At 37.8% G+C, this 14,279-nt stretch overlaps 1 protein-coding gene across 3 annotated transcripts in view; it reads left to right on the top strand.

Annotated features, from left to right (window-relative positions):
- MAD2L2 (mitotic arrest deficient 2 like 2) overlaps window positions 1-14,279 on the top strand; it is a 74,985-nt gene that overhangs the window by 18,286 nt on the left and 42,420 nt on the right. Inside the window, exon 1 of one of the 3 annotated variants that reach the window (XM_053691461.1) lies at window positions 2,937-3,065. The exons of 1 other annotated variant lie outside the window; for it this stretch is intronic. The gene's annotated coding sequence lies outside the window, so the exon portion shown is untranslated. Of the gene's footprint in view, window positions 1-2,936; window positions 3,121-14,279 lie in introns of those variants that run through there. One more of the 3 variants, XM_053691462.1, reaches the window with a different exon arrangement.

The following is a 14,279-nucleotide window of genomic DNA, read 5'->3' as shown; positions in this document are numbered from 1 at the left end:
CACAGACATGTTCTTAGCCTGGCCCAACACTTTTTATGACAAGCAAACTGGTGCAGACCTTGTCAAATCACATATTTTACCTTTTCTAAAGAATTTACTGCTATTTAGAGGGTTTATTTGCCATATAAATCTTTGGGACAGTCTGAAAACACTTGGATTGTACAAAGGGGCTCACGCCCTATATAACCACACAGAAATCAGTGGCCCAAAGGATTTTAACCATTTTAAAATACTATTTACTTACTTTGAAAAGGTAAAATATATAAAGTGGCAAGGTTGGCACCAGTTTATTTGTCATAAATAGCGTTGGGCCAGGCTGAGAACATGTCTCTCCTACGATGGGGCTCACATTCTGTATATATCCACACAGAAATGAGTGGTCCAAAGTATTTTACCCTTTCAAAATACCAGTTACTTATTCAGAAAAGGTAAATGTATGAGATGACCACATTGGCACAAGTTTGTTTTCTACAAAAAGCTTTGGGCCAGGCTGAAAACATGTTTATTCTATGAAGGGGCTCACTCCTTGTATATATCCACACAGTAATGAGGGCCCAAAGGATTTTAAACCTTTTAAAATATCTGATTCCTTTTTAGAAAAAGGTCAAATATATGGGGTGACAAGGTTGTCACCAGTTTGTTTGCTTCAAAAAGAGTTGTGCCAGGGTGAGAACATGTTTATTCTATGGAGAGGTTCACTCTCTTTATATATCCACAAAAAAGTGAGTGGTCCAAAGGATTTTAACCCTTTTAAAATACTAGTTACTTATTTAGAAATTTAAAAATATATGAGATGGCAACGTTGGCACCAGTTTGTTTGCTACAAAAAGCGTTGGACCAGGCTAAGACCATATTTATCCTATGAAGGGACTCACTCCTGGTATATATCCACACAGTAAAGAGTGGCCCAAAGGATTTTAAGCCATTTGAAATACCAGTTATTTATTTAGAAAAGGTAAAATGAAGTGGCAAGGTTGGCAATAGTTTTTTTTTCCATAGAAACCATTGGGCCAGGCTGAAAACATGTTTATCCTATGTAGGGCTTCACGCTGTGTATGTATCCACACAGAAATTAATGGCCCAAAGGATTTAAAACCTTTTAAAATACCAGTTACTTATTCAGAAAAGGTAAAATATATGAAGTGTATATCAATGAGATAGGTATAGAACTGCTTTATTCATCAAATTATGGTTCCATCTATAACTCATACACTTATATTCCTTAGGGGAGTGCAGGGGGTGCCCTAGTGGTTGGTATAGAGTGTAATCCCAAAGAAAAATAAAAAAGAAAACCACTATTTGGCACACACTTAAACACATAGGTAGATCCGCAGAAAGGGAGCCAAAAAAATAAAGCAACTTTTAATGTCAAATATTAAAATACAAATATTGGAGCATCTGAATTAAACACACTACAATTGTCTATTTCAAAATAAGACAATAATCGTTAAGGCTCTAAGTTGGCAAAATTAAGCAGATTCCAATACTGTCAGAGGCCCATTGTAAGATGTCCACCGAGATAGAAAAAGATCCCTAAAAAACTACTGACTATGATTTGGTGCTACCCACATAGGTGGGTGAAGGGTGGGGCTTATCAGATTATCTCTTGTTAGGCAGCTGCTTACAATTATTGTGCAAAAGGTACGGCTTGCAGTGACTAAGGAATGACCAGAACTACCTGTATATCAATCACAGAGAGCACACAAATAAAGTATAACCATGTCCAGATTACTCACAGACAGGCGAACAGCTAACGCACATTTCTCCTGAGCTTTCTTAGAGCCTCAACAATTTGACAGTAAAAGTTAAAGGGACAGTATACACTCATTTTCATATAACTGCATGTAATAGACACTACTATAAAGAATAATATGCACAGATACTGATATAAAAATCCAGTATAAAACTGTTTAAAAACTTACTTAGAAGCTGTCAGTTTGGCTCTGTTGAAAAGGTAGCTGGAAAGCCCAATGCAAGTGGCAAATAAGACACTCCCCCCCCTCCCCCTTCTTTTGCATATGAAAAGACCCTTTACACAAACAGGAGCAAGCTGGAGTAGGTAGTCGAGCGTATTCACATAAAACTTTGGGGCTTGGTTAGGAGTCTGAAAATCAGAGCAATGTTATTTAAAAATAAGCAAAACTATACATTAATTTAAAAAAAAAAACTTTATGGGCTATATAAATAGATTATCTACAAAACATTTATGCAAAGAAAAAATGAGTGTATAATGTCCCTTTAAGTTGTTTTTTTGCTCCCTTTCTGCAGATCTACCTATGTGTTTAAGTGAGCGCCAAATAGGGATTTTCTTTTTTCTTTTTGGGGGGTATTACAAAATATATGAAGTGACAAGGTTGTCACCAATTTGTTTGCCATAAAGAGCGTTGGGCCAGGCTGTTAACATGTCTGTTGTATGATGGGGCTCAAGCCCTGTACAGTATATATCTACATATAAATGAGTGGCCCACAGGATTTTAACCCATTTAATAAAATATCAGTTACTCAAAATTGTGCCATGTTTGCCATTTGTTTATTGCAATATAAGATGATTTTTTTTAATAAAATGTCATTTTGTTTAGGTTTTTGGGAAGTGTATTATTTTCTTTAAAATAAAAATAACTGTAGATATCTTTATTTTACAAATTACAGAATAAGAAGCTGACTGATTAAGAAGACAACTTTAGCCTTGTACATTTTGCAGCTTTCTTGTACTTAATGCTCATTCACAGTGGTTACCTTATAAATTACCTTATAAATAAACCACTGTGAATGAACAAGAAAGCTGCAAAATGTTGATTTTTCAGAATGATTGTCTATAGGTTGTTTGTTACATTAAAGTTGATTAAAAAAAAAAAGCAAAGAAAAAAAAAAGCTTTGAGTGGAGGTCACATGTTCCCTGTCTAGAGTGGAGCTCCAATCTGCAGCTAGACCCTTCTCGTTGCTGTCAGTAATATACATCACCAAACTATAGTTCTAGGACCCAGTGGAGACAGCGATTAAACGTCATCAACACGCAACAAACCAGAAGTGCGTCATCAGTTGCGCCTCACTCATTGGGATAGCAGGTAACCATGGGTACCACCGGGACTGTTATTGTTCTGTGACAGCTCAGTCACTCTGGTTAGTAAACGCGCTGGGTGACCCTGCGTGTGCCCGTTTTCACGGATGTCACAATAGTTTGCTTGCGAGGGCTATTGGTGCACAAATAGACCATATGTGAGGGGCGGGCATGGTTATTAATGGCTCTTCCCTGATACGTCCGTGTTTGCTTGTAGATGGGTTGCACAATCTACACGCCATGTTAATAGGCGGATTACTTGGGCATGCTATACCTGATTGTAGTGTAGATTGGTTATTAGCCAACTTGTAGGTGGGATAGTATTGCACCCTGTGCCTGCTTGTATATGGGTTAGTAGTGCCCCCTGTGCCTGCTTGTATATGGGTTAGTAGTGCCCCCTGTGCCTGCTTGTATATGGGTTAGTAGTGCCCCCTGTGCCTGCTTGTATATGGGTTAGTAGTGCCCCCTGTGCCTGCTTGTATATGGGTTAGTAGTGCCCCCTGTGCCTGCTTCTATATGGGTTAGTAGTGCCCCCTGTGCCTGCTTCTATATGGGTTAGTAGTGCCCCCTGTGCCTGCTTCTATATGGGTTAGTAGTGCCCCCTGTGCCTGCTTCTATATGGGTTAGTAGTGCCCCCTGTGCCTGCTTCTATATGGGTTAGTAGTGCCCCCTGTGCCTGCTTGTATATGGGTTAGTAGTGCCTGCTTGTATATGGGTTAGTAGTGCCTGCTTGTATATGGGTTAGTAGTACCCCCTGTGCCTGCTTGTATATGGGTTAGTAGTGCCTGCTTGTATATTGGTTAGTAGTGCCCCCTGTGTCTGCTTGTATATGGGTTAGTAGGGGACTCTGTGCCAGCTTGTATATGGGTTAGTAGGGGACTCTGTGCCAGCTTGTAGATGGGTTAGTAGGGCACTCTGTGCCTGCATGTAGATGGGTTAGTAGGGCACCGTGTGCCTGCATGTAGATGGGTTAGTAGGGCATCCTGTGATGACTAGTGTCCACCATCTTAGGTTCTGGCAGCTTTCTGCCAGTACCTATAAAACACATTTTTTTTTTTTTTAAATTGTTTTATTTATTTATTTTTACATTTTGTGTAGCTAGTGTAGTGGTCTCCCACCTTACTGCTCCCACGATCGTTAGTTAGGGATCCCCCACACCCCTTTTTCTGTAGTGTAGCCCCCCATCTCTCTCTTTATTTTCTTTTTTTCTGTAGTGTAGGGCCCTCACACCCGCCTCCCACACCTCCCGTCGGCACCAGCAGCTGATCATTACAGATGGTGACACACACAGTGTCACGTCTGTAACAATCTGGCATCTGCCCTCATATGGTTCTATATGCGGGCAGATGCCTGGAGCTCTGGAAATCCAGCTCTCTGCTGTAGCTTAAAGGGACAGTTAACACAAGAATTGTTGTTTTAAAAGATAGATAAACCCTTAATTACCCATTCCCCAGTTTTGCATAACCAACACAGTTATAATAATACATGTTTTACCTCTGTAATTACCTTGTATCTATGCCTCTGCAGACTGTCCCCTTATTTAAATTCATTTGACAGACTTGCATTTTAGCCAATCAATGCTCACTCCTCAGTAAATTCACGGGCATGAGTTCAATGTTATCTATATGAAATACATGAACTAACGCCCTCTAGTGGTGAAAAACTGTCAAAATGCATTTAGATTAGAGGCGGCATTCAAGGTCTAAGGAATTAGCATATGAACATCCTAGGTTTAGCTTTCAACTAAGAATACCAAGAGAACAAAGCAAAATTGGAGATAAAAGTAAATTGGAACGTTGTTTAAAATGACATGCCCTATTTGAATCATAAAGGTTTTTTTGGACCTGACTGTCCCTTTAACAGCTGAGAATGCTGGAACTTCCTGCAGCTTAGATATGTGTGTGTATGTGTATATATATATATATATATATATATATACGTTGTGCAGTACTTTGGCTATCGTACCGCACAACGTATTTAAATGTCATACTGGGTTAAGGGGTTAAGCAATAAAAAAGATTAATAAAAGTAATAAACACTCTTGGTGTCAGTGACTGCTGGGTATGTTGGCTCTTGATGTTGTTTCAGTCATAGACCACATGCTGCCTTACAGTGTGTATAATATATTGCTTTTCTCTCTTAAACACAAGCTTTTTTTGTGAGCTAGTTATTGGGTTAAATTCAATTATCTTTTGTATGATCTATTAGCAGTGATAGACAGGTTCTTTTTTATTGTTAGAATTTTACAATGTAGTTTTGTTAAAACTAATTGTGTTTATATTTGCTGTTCCCATTGGAAATTACAGTAATACGTCTGAATCCAATATTCGTCCGAAACTAAAGCCCACATGAATGAAATTCAGGTGAACCAAACATGGGAAAATTCATCCGTTGTGCATATCTAGTGTTTGTGGGAGAGTATGTATGTGTGTGTGTATATATAATATTTTTTTTTTTTTCACTACTTGCTTTATTTGGAGGAGCCAATCCGGGCTTAATTCTGTTCTGCATACGTAAGGCTAGCCATGGTCATTATGTTAATATAAAGTGCATTGTGTTGCAGTTATTGTCTAAAGACAATTAGGAAAATATATTGTATGTTGCAGAGTTAGCCTTGAGAAGTCAGCAGGTGCATTAGCAGCTAAAATCCACAATTTTCAGCATGTGACATGGCATCTGGGCTTATTACCATTTGGCAAACGCTGTAATGAACTTTTGAAGGTACAGTCAACACCTGAATTTTTGTTGTTTTAAAAGATAGGTAATCCCTTAAAGGGACAGTCTAGTCCAAAACAAACTTTCATGATTCAGATAGGGCATGTAATATTAAACAAGTTTCCAATTTACTTTTATCACCAATTTTGCTTTGTTCTCTTGGTATTCTTAGTTGAAAGCTTAACCTAGGAGGTTCATATGCTAATTTCTTAGACCTTGAAGGCCACCTCTTAAGAATGCATTTTAACAGGTTTTTCACCACTAGAGGGTGTTAGTTCATGTGTTTGATATAGATAACACTGTGCTCATGCACGTGAAGTTACCTGGGAGCTATCACTGATTGGCTAAACTGCAAGTCTGTCAAAAGAACTGAAATAAGGGGGAAGTTTGCAGAGGCTTAGATACAAGATAATCACAGAGGTAAAACATATATAAATATAACTGTGTTGGTTATGCAAAACTGGGGAATGGGTAAAAAAGGGGTTATCTATCTTTTAAAACAATAACAATTCTGGTGTAGACTGTCCCTTTAATTACGCATTCCCCAGTCTTGCATAGCCAACAGTTATAACAATATTCATTTTACCTCTGTAATTACCTTGTATCTAAGCATCTGCAGACTACCCCCTTATTTCAGTTCTTTTGACAGACTTGCATTTTAGCTAATCAGTGCTCACTCCTTGGTAAATTCACGTGCATGAGCTCAATGTTATCTATATGAAACACATGAACTATCCCCCTCTAGTGGTCAAAATGCATTCAATTTAGAGGCGGCCTTCAAGGTCTAAGAAATTAGCATATGAACCTCCTAGGTTTAGCATTTTTTTTTTATCCTTTATTTATTAAGAAATCTTCATGATTACAAATATCCCAAAATATCTCTTTACAAGACTACAATCAACAATAAAACAATCATCAGAATATCTTCGGCAACTACTTATTGTTTACAATGCACCGATAAACAAAGCTTTGAGTTAATTAGTTTATCCATATTGTTACAAACCTGATAACATAACAATAATGTAATCCGGACTAGATTAACACATACCTTTCCTGTCTCTCAAGAAATCTAAACCACCTACTTTAAGTAAATTATCTATTAATTATTAGTTGTATCTTCTTGTCCTCCAATTCTTAGCAAAAATTATATATATATATATATATATATATATATATATATATATATATATATATATATATATATATAGTAATCTCTTTCCTCTCCCTCCTCCACTCCTTAAATATTATAAATGAGTGTTAATAATTTGTTCTAGGAATTCGTCTCCTTGGTAACAGATAAAATCTCTCCAGATCTTGCTTAGGGAGTCACCCTTGTTACATCCTAATTTATGGTCATAGGCAGCGAGAATTGCAGAGTTTGTTAAAATATTTTTTGCTTCCAATATGGATGGTATCTTTTTATTGATCCAATTTTACAAAAATGAATTTCCTAAGGATTAAGATCACTATTTGCACTAATTTACTATTCTTTCCCCAAGAATTATTACTAATGGAGAGAATGACAGCTTCTTTAGTCAGAAGAATTCTCCTCTTTGTAATTAGAGAAAGAAGATAGCTTATTTTAGACCAAAATTGTTTTAACTTTGTACAATCCCATATTAGATGTCCTAGGTCTGGATTTTCCTGAGAACATTTGGGACATACATTATTGACCTCCTTTTTCTATTTGGCAACCCTTTTGTGGTGTAAAATTGTCTCTTTGTAGTAGTCTAAATTGGGTTTTTCTTAAGAATGCAGAAGTACATAATATTTGAGTCTTGTTAAGACTTTGAAGAAGATATCTTCCTAAATCGGGGATGTTTAATGACTTTACACAATTGTTCGTTAAGTCTTTTAATAGTCTTTCTCCATCTACTTTTTTAAGATTTTATATATCTTTGTTAATGGATTCCATTAATAGATGTTTGTGCCAAATCTGCAGAAAATTTATAGTCAATCTTGCAATATAATTTTTGGTTTGGAGAAAATAAAATGTATGTTAGTACTTAGTAGGAAAGACTTTCTTCAATGAAAGCGTGCAATTTCTTAGAGTTTGTATCATAGAAATCCTTAATTACCAAAAGTTTGTCTGGAGACCATTTACTAAATATATTAGATGTGATCCCCAACGGAAAATACCTATTGCCCTGTATTGGAAGCCATTTAGAAACGTTTGATTTATTCCCCAGCCATTTCATAGCTTCTATCCAAACCTTCAAAATGTCCCTAAATAAAGGATGGGAGGAGATAGTAATGCCTAGATCTCTATTTGAGGCATGAATAATAAAATTTAGGGAGCAGACATGTTCCTCCAATTCTCTAGTTGAATATCTGTAAGTTTGTGACAACTAGTGAATAGGGAGGCGTAAAATAGTAGTCAAATTATACCATTCCAAATTTGGTAAGGCCAAACCTCCTTTGGAATAAGGTTGATACAAATTTTTAAGTTTTTTTTTTTTTATTCTTGGTTTACTCCCACTCCATAAATAGTAATAAAGGAAGCGTTCTTAATACATATAACATTTTTGGAATTATACACATTTTAAACAGATTGATTTTTTTTTTCTCCAGAAATTGAGAGTGGCAAGCCTCCCCAACCTTTCATCTTGTCATTATTTACCTGTAAAATTGGTGAGATATTGTCTCCATACCATTTTGTAGGATCTGCAGAGATTTTTATGCCTAGATACTCCAACTGATCTGTTTCTACGAATTGATAGGTTTGAAGAGAGTTAGGTTTTTTTTTATCAGAAAAAAACAAAGGTAAATAACCCCCAGGTTCCGGACCAAAAGGGTTAGAAACCAATATCTAAAAGCAAACAGAATGAGTTAAGCAACCTTAAAATGGATAGTTCCCTGCAAACCATTCAAGAAAAAACAATATCAGAGATAAACAGGTGTGCTAAAACACAGCTAACCTCATTAGTATGGAAATCAAGCAATCACTACACAAGTATGCTAAAAACATATATACATACAATTTAATATACATACATACTATGTTAAAATACAACCACCGGTGGTTAGAATAAACTGTCAATCAAGTTACAGAAATATATATCCAACAAATACTAGATCTATCACAACTAAAAATGTGCTGCCTCAATGGGGCATAGAATATTACATAGCCTCTGTTAATATTCATGTTGTTATAGTTAAGAAATTACATATTTTTATGCCATTTTTCTCAAGGCTTCCCTATGTTTATTCTGTACTGCCATCTAGTGACCCTTTTTGGTAATGCTCCTGTTTTCTATAGTATCTTACCTCTGACCTATTATGCATTTCATTTTTGTGTATTGCTCCGCCCTTGTATTTTGATGATGTTTTCCTGTGTCATGGCTGCAGCTAACAGGCCTCATGTAACAAGCACTCATGTTAATTACATTGCAAGCTACGATCAGTATCAACTTTTGACCGCTTAAATACTGTAACCATTCATTCATCTGCTGTATTTTATTATCTGCTATAACCTGATATTCAGAATAAAGCAACTTTGTGGATGGACAAGGTATTGGTGAGTTCAGCTATCTGACAAGGATTGTCTGCAGTGATTGTATCTTCTTATACAGGCCAGGCATAGAGGTCTCAGCAAGGGATAGATCATTATTACAACTATCTGAGTCAGAATAAAAAATGTTAACTATTAAAAAAGGTGGGAGAGTTAGTCCTTGCTGGCTGAGTGTATACTCCTAATAGTTCAAAGGACCATTTAAGGCATGTGAGTTAAGTTTCTTCTGAGTGTAGGGAATAAACAAACCGTGTTCGAAAATGTTGCGTGTAACAGGATAAACACTACCTTTCTCTTTGTGATACCCAGTATACCTCTCCACTTAATCCTTTTAGTTGTGTGGATGCACTTTGTGCTGGTATCGTTAGGTAACTCGCTATATTCTTTTTCCGTGCTTCGGTAGTGTTCTCCTTCCGCTTTCTACAATAGCAGTCACATGTATTTCCTCCTCCAATCTGGTTGAAGGGTGTTGGTGTGTAATTCGAAAATACTTTATGTAAATCCTTTCGGCCGTCACAGCAGAGCGCTCTGCTAATTTGTTGGGAGATACTTGTCCTTGTAACTAAAAATTAGTCTTTTTTTTTTTTTTTTTAAACTTTTTATTTGTTTTTTTTTAGGATTAAAAGTAACAATTAGAGAGACGCAGGTCTCCTGCTCAAAATAACATAATCAAAAGGATCAGACACGCAGGTCCGGCCACAACCACAATCTAAACATTGATATAACATATAACCCCTCCTAGGAAGGGGAAGGTGACCATAAACAAACAGTTCTGTCACTTTTGGATCCCAATAAGTGGTAAGAGTGCTTTTATATTTATGTAATTGATAATTGCAAATGGTAGTAAACTAAAATAAAATAAAAGTCCCCAAACCTTTTGTAGGGTCTCTCATGGGCCCAGTTGATCAAGAATTGTACGATAGGGGAAAACTTATGATAAAGATGGTCGCTCTTGGACCTTATAACACTTAATTTAAACATCAACAGTCTCGACATAGTATTCTAGATTAAAACAACAATATCTGCAGACCCAGAATGTGAGAGTAAGCTGTAGTAGCGGAACCTTGAATGGAGAGGCACACGGGGAGCGGGAAGACCGGTAGGGTATAGGTTGCAACTCTTAAGGAATAACCACTCGATGGTCACTTTTGGACATTGAGTTTACAAATTATTAACTAGCATATAATATAATGTCATAAGAATGATTCCTATAGTAATAGACTAGGAACATCAAAATTATGCGATATAGCAATAATATACTTAAAAATAAAACTGGCCTAGTATAGCTGGTATAGCAATTAGTTGAATTAATATTAACTGTGGAAAACAGTGACAAATCATAGTGCTCATCATCATCTATTATCCACCAGGCCCAAGCAGGTTTAATAGAAGGAAAAGGTACCGCGCTGGGTAGGCTTTGGGATTTACTTTGGTTACAATGCGATCCCAATTTGGAGCATAATTGCTAGTAGGGGGTAATATGGAGGGTAACATTAATGACTGCAGTTAAACTAGCCTATTCCAACCTTTAAGGCATGTAAAAGATGATTGCTTAGATAGGAAACCAAGCACAACAGTCTCAGATATACAATAACTGTTTGGCTTAGAAAGTATATGGAAGAGTGGATTGTTAACATCACAGATTAAACACTAAGGGACAGGGTGGGGTGGGGTCTATGCACAATGTTTGGTAGGATTGCTCCATGTCACTCTGGAGGAATATCTCAGGTGACTGAATACAGCTCTGAAGTAAATAAAACTGGGAAAGCATTGACACATTTTTAAGGTGATGAGTAAAACTTTACTCCCATCTAGTGGAGAAGTTTGGTATCTATGGTCAGACTTGTAACTTTAGGTTTCATCATCCTGATAGAAATATATTATGCAGGTTATTTAGTAATAACATACATAGGTATAAATATTTATATTCTAGCAAGATGTCCCTTAGGCCTGTAGCTTAAACGTGTAGGAACCATAGTGTGTAGGTATGTTTATCTAGAAGGCTAGAATAAGACCTAACATGGTTATACAACTACCTGACTTATTCTGAAATATCCGGCATCTGCCTCAGTCTACATTACTGCCTCTGGTCTACATTAACAAACTGAGATATAAAAATGTTAACACCCTATACAGGCTAAGCGCTCATGTACACAGCATTAATTGTCAGGGCCAGTAATGGGACACATTTAATGGGTGTTATTGACAGTACAGTTCACAACTATATAAAACGATTAAGCCAGAGACAGCAGCCATATATCTGAAGTTTATCAGGGCATATATAGTTCCAGATAATATGTGGAAGTCTTTAGTGTTTGAAAACGGGACTTATCAGTTCAAGGGCTGCAGCTCACAACTATTATAAAATAAACCCCACTTAGGAGTATAAGCATTCCTTACTGTCTCCGTGTAGCAATTCAGGTGGGCTTGACCGCAGTTCTGTAGGAGCGGCATGGTTAATCAGTTGCGGTCAGCTCGGTAAAGAGAGTCTCTGTATGTCCCTCAGATGCAAATTCTGCTTGAAGACATCTCACACCGGCCTTCCAACGGGGCAAACTACCGCCCATCAGTACAACATATGTGGCGACATAGACTTCCCTCATCCCCTCCGTACCACTTAACTCAAAAGCCAGTTTGCTGGCAATCCGGGTCTAATTTAAGCATGGCCCATGACGCCCCCTAGTAATGACCGCACCGGAGGTACTCAAAAGAGGTATGCAGCGACCCAAAGAGAAGCAGCTGGCACACACCGCCAGGATCCCAGCAGGAGAGCGGTGGGGTCCTCAGCAGATCAGGCCACCATGCAGCTTGGGAGGAGAGTCCATCTAGCGCGGTCAGATTTGGGAACATAGCGCTCTGCATCCAGGTTGGCGATGGAGTCACGTCCTGCCGAGTATTCTTTAGGGTATGGGACCCTGATGCCTTCACTTCAGTGCTCGACTCCACCAGCAAGTGCGCCAGATCTGCTGTCTCCCACTCCGGATCACATGGGCCTGCAGTGAGACCCTGTGGAGCAGTAGCAGCATGGGCCATGTAAATTTGAGCGTGTGGATGCTCCGACCCCACTTGCGGTTGTAACAGAAGAATTTCCATGTCCCTAGGCTGACAATAATCAGCAGGCTCCGTGAGTAAAGTAGTATGGTGAGTTACATCAGTGAAAAGTAGGATGCTGAGATCCTTTAGTAGCTGCTCATAGGATTGCGTGATCGCGGTCTCCACTGCGCGCTCCCATGCGTCCACTGCTTCCAAGGCATCCATAGTAAGATCTTTTCTCTCTCCTTTTTTTTTTTTTTTTTTTTTTTTAAACTCCTCTGTCAGTGGAAGTATTTTGATGAAGTAGTAAGTAGTACTACTCGTAACCCCAGTCTCCTAGGGGGGGGGGAATATGCGTCAACCCTGGCTCCACAAACTGGCAAACACTGTGTGGGTGCAGCAGCCGTGAGGCCTAACTGTAGAGCGTAGGCAAAGATTAATCCCGAAAGATCCTCCCAGAGTTGACAGATTCTTGAATCTAGTAGTAGTTAATTGGGTTTTAGCTGTGAAGTAAACTCAGTTTTGGAGAAAAGCAATAGGATTATCATGTAAAACTCCAAAGTAGAGCCAGGAGCTCCCTCAAGACACGTCCTGCCACTACAGCTGTAGGCTCCGCCCCCCCAAATTAGTCTTTTTTTTTTTTTTTTTTAACCACAGTATTTTAGACTTTGCCAAATTTGTTTTATAGCCAGGCACACAGCTGTAGTCTTTCAGGAGTTCAAGAATAGTATCGATATATAGTGCAGGATCAGATATAAATATAAGAACATCATCAGCGAATAATGAAATTTCAATTGGAACATTACCCACCAATATTCCTGGGAGAATATTCCTCAATTTAATTGCCAAGGGTTCCAAGACAAGATCAAATAAAAGAGGTGAAAGGGGACAACCCTATTGGGTGCCCATTGTTATAGAAAACACCGTTGTTAATCAATAAAGATGCCTTCATATCAGAGTAAATATTTCCAACCAAATTCAGAAAACTTCCCTCAAAACCAAATTCCCCCAAAACTTTAAATATAAATGACCATTCCACCCTGTCGATGGCCTTCTTTGCCTCGAAAGATAACAGGAAGGCCCCAGACAGGGAGGAACAAGATCCATTATAATGACAAATTGTGTGTAAAATTTTCATTACGTTTACCTCTGAGGTTCTACCGCTCACAAAGCCCGCCTGATCAGGATGTATAATTTTAGGTAATATATTTTTCAGTCTTTCTGCCAGGATTTTTGTTAATATTCTATAGCCCAGATTCAACAAGGAAATAGGTCTATATGATGTTACTTCTAAGGGATCCTTGTTTTGTTTAGGAACTAAGATAATATTAGCCCTTTTGAAGTCCTGATATTTTAAAGTTTTCATCAAAATCTATACTATAATCGCGTTTGTTGCCTGTTGCATATGCTTCCTCAAAGGAATTATGGCTGTGCGAGCCAGCCAAAATAATCCACCTGAATGCAGTGAAGCTGCATCCCAGTGGATTCAGCGCAGGCAAACCCGAAGCCTTTAAAAAAAAAAAAAAAAAAAAAAAAAAACGTGCACGAAATAACTAAAAAATGTGTAACTGCCCGCACGAAATAAAAGACACGTAACCTCCCGCACGAAGTATTAACAAACACCTAAACCACCAACCCCCACATCACAAAACAATAAAGTAATTAACCCCTAATCTGCAAAAAAATAATTAAAATATTAACCCCTAAACCGCCAACCACATCGCAATAAACCTAATTAATCTATTAACCCCTGAACCGCATTGCCCTAAGTTAAACAGCTCTTTTAAGTTGAAGAAATACGAAGTCCCCCCCTAATAGTAAAAATCCTACCAATAAAAAAACCTAAACTACCCATGCATTTGTATGGACATTGCCCTTAAAAGGGCAATCAGCTCTTTTTCATGCCCATTAAATCACTAATCTTAAAAATAAAAAAACCTTAAAAAAAAATAATCATAAGAC

This window comes from Bombina bombina, chromosome 8, assembly GCF_027579735.1.
Source record: "Bombina bombina isolate aBomBom1 chromosome 8, aBomBom1.pri, whole genome shotgun sequence".
Classification (NCBI taxonomy): Eukaryota; Metazoa; Chordata; class Amphibia; order Anura; family Bombinatoridae; genus Bombina; species Bombina bombina.
This window is presented reverse-complemented; position numbering and strand designations above follow the sequence as displayed.